Source organism: Mirounga angustirostris, unplaced genomic scaffold (assembly GCF_029215605.1).
Source record: "Mirounga angustirostris isolate CCGP_5_RB_7025 unplaced genomic scaffold, mMirAng1.0.hap1 SCAF_11, whole genome shotgun sequence".
NCBI lineage: Eukaryota > Metazoa > Chordata > Mammalia > Carnivora > Phocidae > Mirounga > Mirounga angustirostris.
The window spans coordinates 119065549-119084794 of NW_026991719.1; the positions used below are offsets into that span (position 1 = coordinate 119065549).

At 40.4% G+C, this 19246-nt stretch overlaps 1 long non-coding RNA gene and 1 other non-coding gene across 2 annotated transcripts in view; one reads left to right on the top strand and one right to left on the bottom strand.

The window, feature by feature from the left end:
* Positions 1-19246, top strand: part of LOC135362041 (uncharacterized) — a 220363-nt gene that overhangs the window by 116607 nt on the left and 84510 nt on the right. The window lies entirely within an intron of this gene.
* LOC123851685 (small nucleolar RNA SNORD49) lies at positions 18816-18859 on the bottom strand. The gene has a single exon (XR_006792674.1). It is a non-coding gene; the product is annotated as a small nucleolar RNA SNORD49 (small nucleolar RNA).

A 19246-nucleotide genomic window follows, 5' to 3' on the forward strand; every position in this document is an offset into this window, starting at 1 on the left:
TATTTATTTATTTGAGAGAGAGAGCACATGAGAGGGGGGAGGGTCAGAGGGAGAAGCAGACTCCCCGCTGAGCAGGGAGCCTGATGCAGGACTCAATCCTAGGACTCCAGGATCATGACCTGAGCCGAAGGCAGTCACTTAACCAACTGAGCCACCCAAGTGCCCCTCAAAACAGACTCTTAAATGTAGTTTGCAGAATAGAGTGATTCTCTCTCCCCCTTATACTCCTAGATAACTCTACTTCCGATAATAATTTACATCACAGTGTTGATTTTTAATAAATCTACCCCTCTGGCATGTTTTTCTGATTAGCCACATATTCAAATAACTATCATATAGGCAGCATGTAGTAAATAGTAAAATAAATGAGTAGAGAGAATTAAAAAAAAAAACTAATAATGGGGTAATTGAGAAAAGGACTCGGGGGGGCTAGCTGTTAGTCTGGACTTTAAAGAATGTTAGATTTGTGGTCACAGAGGATAGCATGGATATAGATGAAGAGGGAAAACAGGGGGGTCTTAGGGAAATCATTGCATTAGTCAACTTTTCTGGAGCATAGGTTGCTTGAATATTGGTTGTTATGGATATGGCTAGAAAGAGAAGTTGAAGCCTGTTCATAGGGGATCTTTCCTGTTAAGTCTAAAGAGTTTGCACTATACTTTGTAAATGCTAAGGAGCAAAAACAGCTTTTGCAATAGGAAATGACATGTCAAATATGCTCTCCTTTTCAAGGGGAATTACACCCATTTGATACTGATCTTTTTTGTTATTGTTGTTCTATTTGGATATATTCTCTCTCTGTTCATGGCTTCTTATTTATGTTTTTTTTTTTTCTTTTTTATCCCTACATATCCTTGGATCCTTTTTTAACTCCAAGTATCGTCATTTCTTTGTGGAATATGACAAAGTATCCCAATGAGTATTTAAGTATATACTCGAGTTCTTTTGGGAAACAAGGCACTCTTAACATTTGCTTTTGGTCAGCCTCAGCTCATGAGGCATAGAAATCTATAACCTTCCACTACAACAGCAAGCATTTCAGCAAGTCCTACAACAGAGCATTAAAGTGCGATGGTGTCAAATGGTTATAATATATGCAGATCAGGAATAATAACACTGGCCTATCCCTAGACATAAGCTCTCTCTGTCCATATCAGCCTGCTAGCTGCTTGAGATAATCGATTTTCTACAAACAAGGCATGAAAGTGCTCCCACTTCCTTTGAAAGGACAGCACACCCAGGATGTCTTTCACTCTTATTGATTTTAAATCACATTCAATGACTGACTTTGAATTATCAACTGGGTTTCCCTGGAGTTAAAGTGCCAGAAAGATTTAATTAGAGAGCCACAGTCTAGATAAAAGATACCATATCATTGACTTAAAATCTGAACTGAGCTTCTCTTTTTATGCTGATGGGTGAAAAAACTCCATGTTTTAGTTTTTTTCTAAAGTGTTTTCTGAGGTCATGCAGGCTTCTTGAGGTCAGGGACTCTACCTTATGTATCTCCATATCTGTAAAGCTTAGGCGAGGCCCTGGTATTAAGTGGGTACTCTGGAAGAGTTTTCAGTTGATTTGATTGAAAGGTCTTTTACTCTTTAAAAAAAAATTTTTTTCAAAACGAAAGTTAACATCAAATTAAATATTCCACACTCTAAAACAATTTATAAAATGTCTGTCCAAAAGCATATAAATATCTTAAGTATCTTGCTATATTAAGCAATTAGAATGTGAAACTGGAAGGAGTTTCTGATGTCACCAGGGAATGATTTCAGATAGAAGCCTCAGCAATGTGTGTGGTTCTTACCATGCTGTTATATTTTTCATCTATAATGTAGACATTACATAGAATTTATGGAGCTGTGTGAAAATTTCTCTGGGAGAGATCCCCACACAGAGAATGATGGAGTTGTAAGGTTTGCATGTATTTAATTGACTAGAGTTGGATCACTCTCGATAATGGCTGTACCAGTCCATATGCCTTCCTATCAACAGTGCAATGTCCCAACAAGTCAACCAGGTTTTAATAGTATCCAGCTTTCTGATTTTTGCCAGTCCAATAATAAGTGCACTGTTATTTCATTTTCATATCAATTTATGGAAGTATTTGAGATGCCCTGGTTTACACACAGGAAAGCTAGGCATAGAAAGATGAAGACATTTGCCCCAATCCACACAGCTAGATGTGTGCTGTCTGCTAATAGAATTGGTTTGCTTATCTCACTTGGAGTCCGGGTGACCTCTTCAAAGAATTTCCTTCTGTGGAGAATTGTGTTACACAGACTACCACTCCAGTTCTTCTGTAGTTAATAGCCTATAAGTTCTGTATTCATGCAGTTGTCATTCTTCTAATATGCTTAAGATCGTCTCATCCATTCCAGGGTGGAACTTGCAAATGAGTTGTTCCAAACAACCAAGTGGAGTTCTCCATTCAGCAGAGGCGGGGGGGGGGCAAAAAACTGGCTTTAAAACCAAGCATTCACACATATGTTGGCTGTTTGATTATGAGTAAATAACATCTATGCATCTCAATTGATCCTTCTGCCAAATGAGGACAATAAAATCCAAGTCACACAGAATGTGGGGGGATTAGATGAGTAATCATAAATTAAAACTACCCTAGCACAAATCACATCTGACATACTGTAAACAGTAAATAAGTGGTTTACAATGTGTTTGTTACTATCTTTTTTTAAAGATTTTATTTACTTGAGCAAGAGAGAGTGTGAGAGAGTGAGAGAGAGAGCATGAGAAGGGGGGGCAGAGGGAGAGGGAGAAGCAGACTCCCCACTGAGCAGGGAGTCAGACAGGGGGCTGGATCCCAGGACCCTGGGATCATGACCTGAGCCGAAGGCAGACGCTTCACTGACTGAGCCACCCAGGCACCCGTGTTTGTTATTATCTCAATACCTTCAAGATAGTATCGGCACAATAAGTTTATTTTCCTTAAATAAATATGCATTAATTTTAATATATGTAAAGCATATTTATTATAAAAGTCAAAATGAATACAAATGTGTACACATTTTTTTTAAAAAAAAATCATGGGACACCTGGGTAGCTCAGTTGGTAAAGCGTCTGTCCTTCTTTGGCTCCCTGATCAGCAGGGAGTCTGCTTCTCCCACTCCCTCTGTCCCTCCCCCCGCTTGCTCTCTCTCTCTCCCTCTCGCTCTCAAATAAATAAATAAATAAATAAAATCTTAAAAAAAATTTTTTTAATAAAAAAAAATCAGATCATTCCCCAGTCACGTTTCTCAGAGGTAACTTTAGTTCTTAAAGACCTCTTTCATTGCATATGCATATAAATTTGTTATTAACAGAAATAGGAACATAATCCATATATTTTCAATGATTTGATTTTTTCCTTATCTATTTATATCTTCATTTAATAACCTTGTATTCTATGGCATGGCTATACCCAGAGGTACACTAGTAAATATCTAATAACTGGTTCTCCAGGATAAAAAGGCCCTAATTTGTACCATTTTCCCCTTTTCTGTGTTGTAGATACTTCTGTGTTGTAAATTGGCTGAATTCAAGCAAAGCAGTATGACAGAATGCCAGCACACCACTGGCTGTACCATCATTTTTTTTTTCAAAGTGATGTCTTTTATAAGCAACTTCTAAACAAAAGAGAGAGATTATTTTAGGATATACCAAAATGATTATGGTGTGGAATAGTAAAAGGATTTCTATTTGAAAATTGAAGTGAGTACATGAATAACAAGTCTATATTTTCTCAAAAACAGTCTTTGTAAAATGGTACAAGAAGTATAAAATATAAAACCTTATGGTTTTGAAAAGCACATTACAAATACAATATCAACATAAGTTTATGAAAAACTTAAGTATGTGCACATATACACACATTCAGATTAAGATTCAAAGTTGTATTTAGATAAATACTAGTTAGATGTAAAGTTGACCATGAGAATTCTTATCAGTAGGCAAAGGGATTATTGGTTATTTTCATTTTTCTTTAAGCTTCTGTATTTTTAAAATATTTTACAAAAAGCTTACTATGTTTGTACTTTATAAGTCAGGTTTAAAACTAAAATTCCACTTTTGTGATCAGATTCTGTAGTCCCAAAATACCCTACTTTTAGAAAGTGTTAGAAATATAAGGCAAGCAAAGTATTGTAAGGACTCAATCTATGTAAATAGTCGCTGAAATCATATATAATTATTTAGCCACTGAATGTCAAAGGTCCATTGTTTAAATTTGCTAGCATTTAGAACTTGTTTAGCTCCTGGTTTAGCACCACTACTCCTTATAGACTAATAAAGCATAGTTTCAAATAAATGTAATTGAATTACATATACATGTACTAAAAATATTAAATAAAATTGGTAATATTCAGAGTCTGCTAATATTCACTGAGTCATTTTACTAAATGTGTAATTTTCCCAGTAAACAGTAAGTACTGAATAAATGTTAGCTTCCAATTCTGTTATTACATTTTCTTTCTTTTTTTTTTTTTTTTTAAAGATTTTATATATTTGACAGAGAGACACAGCGAGAGAGGGAACACAAGCAGGGGGAGTGGGAGAGGGAGAAGCAGGCTTCCCGCAGAGCAGGGAGCCCGATGCGGGGTTCGATGCGGGGCTGGATGCGGGGCTCGATCCCAGGACCCTGGGATCATGACCTGAGCCGAAGGCAGATGCTTAACGACTGAGCCACCCAGGCGCCCTACATTGTTTATTTCAAACTCTAGGCATACTTGTAGTCAATGTCCCAGTAGTAAAATAAGAACAATTCGAAGTTATTCAGACAGGAAGTGTGTTTTCTTTTGTTTGTTTTGTTTTTTTTTTTTTTACAGTAAATTAGTTCTTTTCAAAACCATTACAAGGGATAAGACTTCCACTTCTGAGAAAAACGAAGTAACAAGAACTTCTTTACCTTCCTGTTTGCAACAACTAAAAAATCAAAGTATATTGACCATCAGCTTTCAAGACATGGGACATTGGCTAATAAAGGACAGTGATGTCCAAGGTGAGGCTTAAGAGGACCCAGCTTATGGCCTGGACTGAGTTTCCAGGTTGTGGTACAGAAACAAGAAACCTGGTAAGATCCTGGTGGTTCCCCCAAGGTGAAGGGATAGAGCTGGGGGTCCGGGCAGATCAAGGTGGCTGGAGTTCAGGGGGCAGAGCACCAGAGGGGAATGAGATAGGGGGGTGGAGAATGGGAGAAGGAGAGAGAGAGAACTTAAGGGATCTACAGATGCCCCCCAACCCCCGGAGTACTCAGCATACTACTGATTAGCAAATGTGTGTGAGGAAACTACCTTAGGCCAAGGGAAGAGCTACCCAAGAGGTTTGGGAAGAACAATCCCTCGGGCTCAAACAGGGCTGAGGATAGTGTGCAGAGTATTCTGTAGAACACAAAGTAGTGTACGCAGAGGGGTTTGCAGCCGGGGTGGGGCAAAATTAGCCCTAGACTAAATATTACTCTCATCCCACCTAACAAAGCTTACAGCACCCAAAAGTATTGCAGTGTTTCCTAGCAGCTCATTAAGCAAATTAATCCAGTGTGTCTTTACCTTTACAGTCTTTGTGATTACCATCATGTATTTAGAATCTCCCATTTAAATGTAGGATGTGTGTATTACATACATGACCTCTGGGATTACAGACTGGAAGTGCTTTGGAAGTCATCTCAAAACAGTTCCAAACCATTAGGAACTTTCTATAGGAAGGAGCAGTGGTAACTGCCAGCCTGTGTTGGGGCCAACGGTGCAACAGGGCCTTCTCCAAGTGAACTCCATGGCAGAAGACAATGATTTTTTTATTTTATTTTTTATTTTATTTTTTAAGATTTTATTTATTTATTTGAGAGAGAAAGAATGAGAGACAGAGAGCATGAGAGGGAGGAGGATCAGAGGGAGAAGCAGACTCCCTGCCTAGCAGGGAGCCGGATGCGGGACTCGATCCTGGGACTCCAGGATCATGACCTGAGCTGAAGGCAGACGTTTAATGACTGAGCCACCCAGGCGCCCCAAAGACAATGATTTTTTTAAAGGATAAATACTAAAAATATGCTGTTTTGAATATTACAAACTTTTTGCATTTTTATTGCAGTGAAATGTACATAAAGTAAAATTCCCATTACCCATTTCTAAGTGTACACTTCAGTAGCATTAAGTTCACTCACAATGCATTTCCAGAACTTTTTCATCATTCCAAACAGAAGCTCTGTACCCATTGGGCAAGAACTCCCCACTCCGCCCTCCCCCCAACCCCTGGGTAATTTCTATTCTACTTTCTGTATCTATGAATTTGCCTCATCCGGGTACCTCATATAAGGGGAATTATATAGTTTGTCCTTTTGTGTCCGGCTTCTTTCACTTGACATAATGTTTTCAAGGTTTATCCATGTTGTAGCATGGATCAGGACTTCATTCCTTCTATGGCTGAATAATATGCCATTGCATGGATATAGATAGCATGTTTCATTTAGCCAGTCATCTGCTGATGGACACTTGTGTTGTTTTCACCTTTTAGCTATCGTGAATAATGTAGCTATGAACACTGGCATACAAGTATTTGTTTGAGTACCTCTTTTCAATTTTAAGTGGTATAGAAGAGGAATTGCTGGATCATATGGTAATTCTATATTTACTTTTTAAGGAACCACCAAACTGTTTTCCACATTCTTACCAACACTTGTTAGTTTTAATTTTTTCCACAGTGGCCTTCCTGGTAGGAAGTGGTATCTCATGATTGTGATTTGCATTTCTCTAATGATTAATGATGTTGAGCATCTTTTTGTGCACCTATTGGCCATTTGCATATCTTCTTTGGAGAAATATATACAAAAATCCTTTGGCCATTTTGAATCGAGTTTAGTTTTTTATTTAGTTATAGAATAAACCTGAGCTTCTGAAACCTAAATCACAAAAATGTTTAGAATTTGAACTAACAAAAGGCTTTATTGAGGAAGACTGTTTTACTACTGTTGTTATTTAGAAATGTTGAGGTGTGGTGATAATTAAAAGACCAGCTTTTACTGGGTTTTATAGTTGTATTAAAACTCTGCAGACAAAGATCCTCTTAATCACCTGCCCTGGGAGTGGACTACTCCCACCCCCCGACCCCCAGTTTCTTAGCAAGAAAGGAAACTAATCAGTATTGGATTTGTTCCCTCCCAACATTATTCTAGTCCTTGGGAATGCTGATGGTGACTTTTAGTAAGGTGAGCATTTCTGAACACCTTTAGCTTACAGCATATGGTGGTGGGTACAGTGAACCTCACTCTGAGGCAGGTGACCAGGAAGTGATTTCTTTGTTTTGCCTTTTTTTTTTTTTTTTTTGGAAAGTATCATATAGTCACAGTCACTGTCCACACCTTAAACCCTCTTCACATCTGGGTTGTGGCAATCTAGATCCTAATGTTGTTCCCTACCCCAAACAAATGCAGTAACACCACATCCGTATATTCTCTGCCCCTGTGATAAAGTGTTCAGGAGGGGAATTTATCTTCAGTGCTCAGTTCTAAAGCTCGGTCCTTATCCCTTATGTCTGGCTAACTGTGGACCTGAGGGTCTGGTCCCCAACCATCCAGGACACCACGTCCCTCCTTTCTCACACACCTGTCTCAGCTCCTGCTTCCCTCCCCACCAACGGAGAATTCAGAGACACACAGAATTTCATCTTTTCACAACTTGATTTTTATTTTAATCATAGCCATCAGTTTACCCTGCTGGTATGAGATTCAGCTTCTATGTGGTTGGCCATTTCCCAGAAACCAGGCCTCTGAAGACTCAACAGATCTTTCTTTCTTTCTTTCTTTCTTTCTTTCTTTCTTTCTTTCTTTCTTTCTTTCTTTCTTTCTTTTTTAAGATTTATTGATTTATTTGAGAGAGAGAGAAGGGAGAGACAGAGGGAGAGGGTGAGTGAGAGAAGCAGACTACCCACCAAGTACAGAGCTCAACTAGGGGCTTGATCTCAGGACCCTGGGATCATGACCTGACCTTAAATCCAGAGTCAGATGCTTAACTGGCTGAGCCACCCAGGTGCCCCTCAACAGGTATTTCTAATGTCTTTGGCCTTTTTTATTCAGTTACTGGCTGCACAAGTTATGTGAAGTGGTGGGTTTCTCCAGGGTCTCTTGTTCTGGGACATTTGTTCTTGTCTCTTATTTTAATTTCTTCTCCTGCTTTGATGCCATTTCTATTCAGCATATGGTAACAGTTGAATATTGTTGGCTTCATGCTCTTTTCAGCTTTTTTGAATGAGTGGTAGATGTTTGAGATTGCTTTTCTCAGGTTCCCTTGAAGGGATCTTTTGGCCTTCCTGGTTGTTTTTGGCACCTGGAAGGGCAAGAGAGTGAGGCCAGGGCATTAGTTTGGAGAAAGAGGATGCGAACTAAATGGGAAGGTGGGGGCTTCATGAAAAGGGGTGTGGATCAATGAGGAGCTTTGTGCTAGGCAAGGATAGGGTAAAGGACTTGGGAGACAAAGTCAATAGGGGAAGAGGAAGAGCTTGCCTGAAGTCATCTCACCTTGACACCATCTCTGGACCTCGGTTGACAGAGGGTCTTTCTCGTTTTCCTCCCTTTGGTCCTTGGGGTTGGTTGTGTTATAACTATTCCAGGCTCCTATGGTTTCTTGGTTACCTTAGCCATGATGAAGGCAAGAACCAGCCTAACCCAGAGCCTCTGACCTGCCTATATGTACCCTCCCAAGGAATGAGGAGTAGAGTTCTTCAGTTTGATTGATCAGCTAAGCACTACCCAGTCAATGGTGGCTTGGGGGCCTTAGACATCACTGAGCACCACTTTGGACATCAACATAGCATGGCGGATACCGGGGACGTCATGATGTGGCTTCGAAATCACAAAGTACCACTCTTAACACCTCTGGGGGGGGGGGGTTTGTGGAGGCTAATGTTCCTCTGGTTGGACAAAGGGGCTTTCTTTAACCCTCTAAAGAGCATTCTCACACTGACCTGTTAACTTTCCTCATCACTCCGCATTCAAATCTGGAGGCTCACAAGGTAAGGAAAGGGCATTTTCTCTAAGTCATTCCCCATGGCCACCCCTATTCCATGATTCATTCTGTTCTCTCTCACCCTTCACCATTACCTAGTATTTTGTATATCTTACCTAAAATCCCTCCAGGCTAATGTGGCCATTTTTAAGTCTTGATGGAGATGTGGATCATCCTACTTCTCTCCTATTAGAATGGATAAAATTAAAAAGACAATTACAAGTGTTGGTGAAGATGCAGAGCAACTAGAAGTCATAGACAATGGTACAACCACTATTGTTACTCTTAGAAAATCTCATTTTTGACTAGACTCAGAGGTAGAAACTCTCAGAGAGGACTGCCTCCATCTCTTGGCAATCTGTTGCTGGCATTTTTCTTTGGCCTCCTTCATTCTCTTGGCCAAAAGTTTAGTATAGTCTGCAGCCTCTTCCTTATTTTTCTTAGTATGCTGTTTCTTCAGAGCAGTACACTGATGCTTGTGTTGGAGGACATGTGGAGTAACAAGATGCTGAATCTTGGGTGCTTTAGTTCTAGGTTTCTTACCTTCTTTGTTTAGGGCCTTTCTCACAACATACTTGTGGACATCATCTTCTTTAAAGACATTGAAAAGTTTGCAGATTCTGCTAGCTCTTTTGGGCCCCAGGTGATGAGGCACAGTAGTATCCATGAGTCCAGGAATGTCCTTCTCCCCTTTTTTCACAATGACCAAATTGAAAACACTGAGATTGACATCCACAGAGCAACCCCAGACAGACTTGCACTTTCTTTCTCTAGTCCTACTTGGTCTGTAGCAGGATGCCTGTTACTCAGCAGCAGCCAGTCATGGCCATGGGTCAAGACACCCTGCTTCCTGCAGAAGCCTTGTTTGTCATTGCCACCACTGATTCAGACCACAGAACCCTTCCATTCTTCCCAGAGCATCAACAGCAACTTCTGTGGCCATACACGTCTCAAAAAAGGTACAAAGTTTGTGTTCATCATCCACTTTAATGATTTTCTGGCAGCTAGGAACTGGGAAAGAGATGTTCAGCTTTGTCCTAACAGCCTGCCGCATTTGAGGTGCCACGAAAAAGAGCCGGCCATTGCACTCTTTAATTATTTATTTAAGGGCAATGAAAAAATGTCTCCACAAAGACTTGCAGGAATCTTCATAGTAGTTTTATTTGTAATAACCAAAACTGGACATGAAGCAAGTACAAATGTCCATCAGTGGGTGCGTGGGTGAATAAGGTATTTCCATAGAATGGAATGCTCTTCAGTAATACAAAGTAATGAAATCTGATGCCTGCAGCAACATTGGTGAATCTCAAAAAACATTAAGATGAGTGAAAGAAGCCAGACAAAACAGAGTACATACTGTAAGATTCCATTTATATATAAAACTTAAAAATGTAAACTAATCTATAGTGACAGAAAGCAGATCATTAGCTGCCCGGGGCTGAGGGAGAAGGAGCGGGGACGATTAATTAGATCAATTATAGCTCAATAAATTTGTTAGAACATCAATAAGCAGGCAAATGACAAAGCCCTGGCAGGAAAAAAGAGGGGACAAGTCAAGCAGAGGCTTACAGAGATGCTGCTGCCCAGGGTCGGGGATCTGCAGAAAGTCACTGCCAACCTTACAGATCTTCTTCAGCCTCAAAGCCGATTAAGTGGCTGGGGGCTGCAGAGGGTGCGATGAAAAAACACCCTCTGTTTGAAATCACAAAGTGATCACAAATTGGATCCCAGAGTCCACTTGCCACTTGCAGAGGAAGCAGCAAATGTATCTGAGCTTCTCATTTGCCTCCCAAACCTCATGCCAATGCATCTTAGCATGGTATCTAAGACTCTGTGGATCTCAGCTGGCAAGGCAGTCTGGCAAGAAAGTCCCAAGTTTGCACCATGTGCGATAGAGGGGAGGCCTCAGAGCAGGATGTGAATGCCAACAGAGAGTCAGCAGGCCCCACATTGGATTGGGAGGCCTGAGGCAATGTATAGGGTTCTATATCAGAAGCAACTTTTTTGAAGAGCTGCTCAGGCAAAGCAAGGGAACCAGTGTAACATTTCTTCTGCACTTGCTGTTTAACTTTGGAAAGCCAGTCATGTGCTTATAGCTGACTGTGTAATTTCTCACACAAGCTGGGAGACCTCTTTTAAAGTGAAATTGGGGGCATTAATGATCACACCTGAATAAACAAGAGTAAACTAGGCTTGTGCTGGGCAAACAAGGACAAATTGTCCAGCAATCTAAATGAGAAGAGCCCTCTGGATCAATTAGTTTGTGATATAGGATTCAGCACTCTCCAAGTCACAGTTTGACAGATGGTCATAAAATGACTCTGGGGTTCTCTAATTGCAATGAGGCCTGGGAAAAATTGTTTCACCTAAATTATCATGTTGCGCTTGTGATGAGGCCTAAGAGGCTGTTGCTTTGAGGAAATGTGAGCCTCAAATGTAAGAATATAAATGATGCGAAGTTGCCTAATAACTTTGAGGCAGCAAACTACAAAATGAACCAGAGAGGGGAAATTCATATTGAGGTTCTGGGAGGAAATGTAGAGATGGTCCTCAGGCAAGAGATCAAATTTAGATTTATTTAAGCCCTCTGCTTACGTCATCTCAGTCCATTCTCTTAACAGCGCCATGACATGGGTAGTATTAACCCAATTTTATAAGTCGAAGAAAGGACAACTAAAGAGCTAAAGCATCCTGTTCGAGTTCACATAGCTAGTGGTGAGTCAGGAATTGAGCATAATTCTCTGACGCCAAGCTTAGTGTTTGTTCCACTAAAGGCCATGCTGTCCTTAGTATGGTCATTTCCCACTAATGGCTTTCAATGCTCATAATGTAGAGACAAACCGGAGTGTGGACCTATTGGAAGATTCATGAAACAATCTGGAATTGGATCTGGAAAATCTGAAATGTTCTTTTAGAGATATTATAATGGAAGTAGACCCTAGAACCTTATGGTCTGTTGTGTTTGGGGCAGTGCTTTTTAAGCTTTAATGCACTTACAAATCACTTGATAAAATGCAGATTCTGATTCAGTAGGTCTGAGGTGAAGCTTGAAATTTTGCCTTTCTTTTTTTTTAAAGATTTTTACTTATTTGAGAGAGAGAGTGTGCAGGAGTGCAGGAGTGGGGGGAGGGGCAGAGGAAGAGGGAGAAGCAGGCTCCCCGCTGAGTGGGGAGCCCGAAGCAGGGCTCAATCCCTCGACCCTGAGATCATGACCTGAGCGAAATCAGACCCTGAGATCATGACCTGAGCGAAATCAGACGCTTAATTGACTGTATCACCCAGGTGCCCCGAAATTTTGCCTTCTGGTTTGTGAACCACTCTTGAGTAAGGAGAGACTGCAGGATATGAGTTGATCTGGGTCATTCTTGAACCCCACTTTAAGAAAGTTTAATTCTGCCAGTGACAAGATCACTCCTATGTGACTCTGTTTTGTTTTGTCTCTAATGTGGACCCATTGGTATTAGAGCAAACTACCAGTATATCTGGGTTTGGTTTGGTTTTTTTTTTTTTGAAACTTTGGGGTTTCTCACTCTTGGTTTGTATCAGTTCTAGGTGGATATATGCAATATATGGTGTTGGATGTATTGCTCTTCATCAGATGCACCTTTTCACTTCTCAACTCAAAGTAGATCTCCTATTTTCTCTCTACTGCCCAGCACTTATGTGAATGACAGGGCTGACCGTTACGTTCTCTGAATAGCCACAGTCAATCTAAATATTAAAGAAGAATATCTGTTTGTCTTCATAGAAAAATCTACACGTTCAAAACACTGTGGTTATCCAAGACAGATCAGCATTGGATCTATTTAGTAGAAAGGATGGCTGCATCATTTCTTGGGTAACTCTCAAATATAATACACTTTCAGTGGGGTTTTCTCCCTCTTTAGATATGTACAACTGAATAGTGAAAGAACTAGAAGAAAAATGGGAGAGTATTCTGTCCTTTGATTTATTTAGGGCTCCCGGGGGGCTTGTCACCAAAGGGCAATTCTACAAGGCAGTCTTGATAGGAATGACTGAAGCCTCTTCCAAATTATTAAGCATACTTGCACAATTTAATTCTCTAAGGAGAGTCTCTGAGGAAGATAACCAAGAAAAGGATAGCAATCTTAAATTAGGAGTAAAAACAAATGACATTTTGGAGATTGTAAAAAAAAAAAATTGGAGAAATGAGTTTTGTTTAAAGAGAGAAAAGGGACAGAATGAATATACAATTACTGAAAAACCTCCTCCTTCTCTTCTAATGACAAAAAGAGCAATATCACCAAAATTTAATCTCAGGGCAAGCAGCAGCAAGAGAACAGCATCTGACTCCACATTCTACCACCTACTCCCTCTCGTCTCTTTGTTTCTACTCTACCACAGATTACTTCATTACTTTGAAAGGATCTTTTAAAAATCTTGAGTCATTCTGGAAGTCTTTCCAATTGTGGTCTGAACAACCAATATTAGGAATTACTTTTTTAATCTTTAACCTCTTGGAAACAAAGAACATTTTGAAAAATTGACATTGCTTGTGTCATTTATTTAATACTCATTCCCTTATAAACATCATTCTACTCAAAAGGCAGCACACAGAAATACAGCTGCCTTTGTCGGCAATGACTTTCCCACAGTTCCAATAAATGTCACTGATGCTTTCAGAAAGGAAACATTACCCCCCCACACACACTCCCTTGGATCTTAAAATATTTATTCAGCGATAACCTGAACACGTGTGTTTCACTTGGAGAAGGTGTGTTGGTCCTCGAAGGCTTTTCAAAAATCAATAGTGTGCAAATCGATCCATGAGATGATAGGAAAATTCTGTTACCTTGAAATTTCAAAGTGTTTTCATCTATATTTCTGATGGATCTTCAATTGTCAGAAGACTCTCCAATGACCCCCTTTTAGCCATGTGCAGGAAAGGACCTGTAAATAGCCGCCAGGGTGAGGCTAGCAGAGAATTTAAAGGAGGTCTTTTACTAAGTCAATCTTTGAGGTCTGTTTGTCCAAATTTTACAAAATCATGTTGGGTTTGGTAACACTCCCCTGTATTTAGGTTGGAAGAAATTAATAATATCAACGCACTAAATCTTTCACAATCCTCAGGGAAACCGTTTCAATAGAGAAGGGCTTTCTGAGTTCTTCCTCCCCCTCTCCTACTATTCACTTTTCAGCTACTTTTCTAAAAGCGTCTTTGAAATCACATATCCTTTTGGTGAGTGGTAAAAGAAGAGGGCTTTCTGACTGCGAAGCCAGCTCCTTCTTAGCAACAGATGACCCACACGCACCCGGAATAGCTACAAGCTCTGTGCTTTCTGTGTGTCTCTTGTATGATCCACTGATCAATTTGCTTAGTTTCCCCTCACCTGCTTCCTAGCTAGTAATTACCCAGAGACAGAATCTTTGTGTAACCCTGACTTACAGCTATTAGAATAGGCTGTAATTGTACCCAGTGTAATTGGCTTCAGTGGCAGAGCCCCATTAACCTGGCACAGCCGTTCTTAAAGCAGCCTGTGATCTAGCTCATTAAATTTTATCTTCAGTAATAGGAAAAGTTATGACCTTTGCTGTTCCCGTCTTCATGTATTTATGCAGACATGTCACCTAGGATATCAAAACATACAGTGTCATCGAAATGCAGAGGCAAGCCAACCTTGTGTACCCGGAGTGACGACAAATTGATGCCAATTGGAGGCACAACCCATACTTAAAGAGGGTCCTGAGAGGTCCATGGCAAGAAAAGCATTCTGCTGGGTGCCATGCCCTCCTGCCCACATACTTTCCTCTCTAACAATGTGGACGGCGTCTGGCAGCCGAGCTATGGGTCCTGGGAGATGGGCACAGGAGATTGCTCAGCACCACGTGTTCCCACAGTGGAATGACTCGAAGAAGAAAGCCGGAGAGTTTGTTTGAGAGCCACAGTGGAAAGAGAACTGGACTGGGTTGTTACCTCAGGTTGGGTCTGAACCTGCCATTAAAAATAGGTGCAAGGTGCTTACCCACTCTGGGCCCAGTTCGCCCATTGAGAAAGTAAGAATAATAGCTTAGGTACTCTCTAAGATCACTTCAAAGATTTCAAGACAGCCAAATAGGCATTATGTTTTCGTTCTTAAAATACCTGAACAATTGGGGCGCCTGGGTGGCTCAGTTGGTTAGGCGACTGCCTTCGGCTCAGGTCATGATCCTGGAGTCCCGGGATCGAGTCCCGCATCGGGCTCCCTGCTCGGCAGGGAGTCTGCTTCTCCCTCTGACCCTCCTCCCTCTCATGCTCTCTGTATCTCATTCTCTCTGTCTCAAATAAATAAATAAAATCTTTAAAAAAAAAATACCTGAACAATTAAATTGCATCACATCAATTCTCCCTTTCATTCAGAGACAGGACTCATAATGACAACCTCGTGGCTGATCAAGGTAACCCAAGAAAATTCTGTTAATTAAGAAGAAAAGAAGCTTTTGTGTGCCTGAGAGCTTTAGAATGTGCTAGAACATCAGAAGGTTCTTGACCTTACAATTTAATTTTATGTTTGATGGTTAGTTTTCTGTGTTGACTTGGCTAAGATATAGTACCTAGTTATTCAATCAAACACTAAGCTGGATGTTGCTGTGAAGGCATTTTACAGATGTGGTTAACATCTACAATCAGGTGACTTGCAACAAAGTAATTACCCTCGATAGTGTGTGGAGGCCTCATGCAATCAGTTAAAAGACTATCAGAGTAAAACTGGGGTTTCCATGAAGAATAAATTCTGCCTGTGGATGACAGTTTCAGCTTTTGCCCAAGAGTTTCCATCCTGCTGGCCTGCCCTATATATTTCTGACTTGCCTAGCCAGATGCTACAATTGCATAAGCCAATTTTTTGATTGATAGCTAGATATTTAGATGAAAAATATTTCCTACTATTGGAGCTTGAATTATGTCCCCAAAATGATATGTTGGAGTGCCAATCCCAGACACTGTGAATGTGAAGTTATTCAGAACTAGAGTCTTAACTGATGTAATTAAATTAAGATGAGGTCATACTGAATTAGGGTGGGCCTTAAATTCAATGACCAGTGCCCCTTTGAGGAGAGGGAGATTTGAAGACACAGAAGACACACAGAGAAGAAAGACAAGGAATATCGAGGATTGTCAGCAACCACCAGAAGCCAGAAGAGCCAAGGAAGGATCCTTCCCTAGAGCCTATAGAGGGAGCATGGCCTTGCTGACACCTTAGATTCCAACCTCTAGGCTCCAGAAGTGTGAAAAGCCTAAGTTTTTGCTTTTTTAAGCGATTTGTTTTGTGGTCACTTTTACAGCAATCCTAGGAAATTAATACACCTATTTAACTACTGGTTCTGTTTCTGATTAATACAATGTCCTCTTGGTGAAAATTTATCTTTCTAAGTGAAATTACAGGACTTTTTTTCCCCTCAGGCTATCTCCATAACTACTTTTGCACAAATGGAACTACTTTATTTTTTAAGATTTTTTTTTTTTATTTTTAAGGGGCTCCTGGGTGGCTCAGTCAGTTGACCATCCGACTCTTGGTTTTGGCTCAGGTCATGATCTCAGGGTCATGAGACTGAGCCCCACAATGGGCTCTGTGCTCAGAGGGGGGTCTGCTTAACATTCCCTCTCTTCCTCTGTCCCTTCCCCCTCTTTAGATTAAAATAAATAAATCTTTTTAAAAAGATTTTTTATTTTTAAGTAATCTCTACACCCAATGTGGGGCTAGAACTCATAACCCTGAGATCAAGAGTCACATGCTCTACTGACTGAGCCAGCCAGGTGCCCCACAAAAGGAACTACTTCTAAGAAATATTTGCAGGAAAAAAGTCATGGTCAAATAAATGTGCAAACTCTTGGGAAAAGGTAACTTTGGCTTCTTTATTACAGGTCTGTTCAGAGCCTTTACTATGATAATATATGTCAAGCATCTCCAAGACAGATCTATAGAATGTAGCATTTTCCAAAATTATATAAGCTTGGAAATTCTGTTCAGGTATACACATTAATAGCTCCCAAAAGTAATGCTTTTTAAAGAAACACTTTGGAAAATGCTGGATTAGAGCCAAATTAAATTATTTTCTATGCCATTACATTTTTTTTTTAAGGATATGATCTATTGACCAATATAGAGATAAATGCAGAGCTAAAAGGAAGGAAAAGTTAACATACAGAACAGTAGAGCCAAGCGTGCAACATCTAGTGAAACTTTATGAAATCATTGAAAACCTGACAAAACCCATTGCCATCTATATTAGTTAAGATAAGCTAGAATGGTAGAGCCTATGCTGTGGTAATGAATACTCAGTGGCCTTACTCAACAAAGGCTTGTCACTCATGTCATAGTAACATGTATAGTGACATAACAGGATCAGACAACTCTCCAGTCAGTGACTCAAGATCTATGCTCCTTGCAGCTTGTAACGATGCCATGTACAAGTGTATCACTTACAGACATAGAGGTTGGAGAGAGAAGGCACATGGAGAATGTACAGATTCCTGACTGCCTAGGTCCATATCCCATTGGTCACATTCTGACGGCCAGAACTCGATATATAGCGTTAATTCATTGCAGAGTCATGTCTTCCATTTTAGTGGGAAGTAGGAGGCAAAATATGTAGGTACACATAGAAAAGAATGGCAGATTTGGTGGCGGGAAAACAAAGCATTTTTTGCTGATAGCTTTTATTCCCATCTTTGCTTCTTAACTATAGGCTGATATTTACTGCAGGTTCTCAACTTAGCCTGCACCGGCAAAGCATTCATCCCCTTGGGATTGGAAAAGGTGGGTTGCTTTGGTTTTGGTTTTGGTTTTATCTTTTTGGGATGGGCTTTGTTGATAATGCTATATTTGGGGTGTCCCATTCAGTGATGTCAGCTGACAGTTAAATTGAAATTACAACCTTTGTCAATCCAAATAGAAGTTACATAAAATAGTGAGCACAACACACTATTTCCTTAGTTTCTTCTCATATTTTTAAAGCAACTTTGCTCTTTAGCAAAAGTAGTATAAACCCATCAATCTCAAAACCAAGGTTTAGATTTATATACCATCCCTTCTTTAATTATCTCAAGTCAGCAATTTCAGGATCTGTTCATTTTTTTTTCAATAAAATAAATAATGTGGGCGCCTGGGTGGCTCAGTTGGTTAAGCGACTGCCTTCGGCTCAGGTCATGATCCTGGAGTCCTGGGATCGAGCCCCACATCGGGCTCCCTGCTCAGCAGGGGGTCTGCTTCTCCCTCTGCCCTCTTCCCTCTCGTGCTCTCTGTCTCTCATTCTCTCTCTCTCAAATAAATAAATAAAATCTTAATAAATAAATAAATAAATAAATAAATAAATAAATAAAGTAACAAATGATCTAGTCTTTTACCTATAAAATAAAATATTTAACAAAAAGCACTGACATTGCCTAAGCAGCAGTTTCCGCCAATTTAAAATTTCAGTCTTTGGAATCAGCGATGAATGAAAGATAAGACAAACCATGAGAGACTATGGACTCTGAGAAACAAACTGAGGGTTCTAGAGGGGAGGGGGGTGGGGGAATGGGTCAGCCTGGTGATGGGTATTAAAGAGGGCACGTTCTGCATGGAGCACTGGGTGTTATACGCAAACAGTGAATCATGGAACACTACATCAAAAACTAATGATGTAGGGTGCCTGGGTGGCTCAGTCGTTAAGCGTCTGCCTTCGGCTCAGGTCATGATCCCAGGGTCCTGGGATCAAGTCCCACATCGGGCTTCCCGCTCTGCGGGAGGCCTGCTTCTCCCTCTCCCACTCCCCCTGCTTGTGTTCCTGCTCTCGCTGTGTCTCTCTCTGTTAAATAAATAAAATCTTTAAAAAAAAATTTTTAAAAAGGTTCGCTTCTGACGGCACTTCCTGTAAGGGATTTCATCAGAGCAGTAAAAAAAAAAAGGGGGGTTCAGAGAAGCTTTACATAAAAACAAAAAAAAAAAGAAGAAGAAAGAAAGAAAGATTCAGTTTTAAAACCAGGCATTCCCAGGTCCAAATTAAGTACCTTCTCCTCCTAAACTTCAGATGGAAACTATCTAACCTCTCGGTTTTCCTTAGAGACTTGGCTGTAAGTCCCCTCTGGCCATGGTGCTGTGGTTGAACTCAGGGCTATGTGGCTACCGTGTTATTTGTAGAAATATCAAAGCTTCATGGTGGTGGTGGCATGGGGAGGAAAGAATGAGAGGGTGGGCATCTAATCCCGCTCCCCTTCCTGACAACAACCCCATGAGTTCCTCTTTTATTTTTTAATATATTACCATCCTGGCTAAGATTCC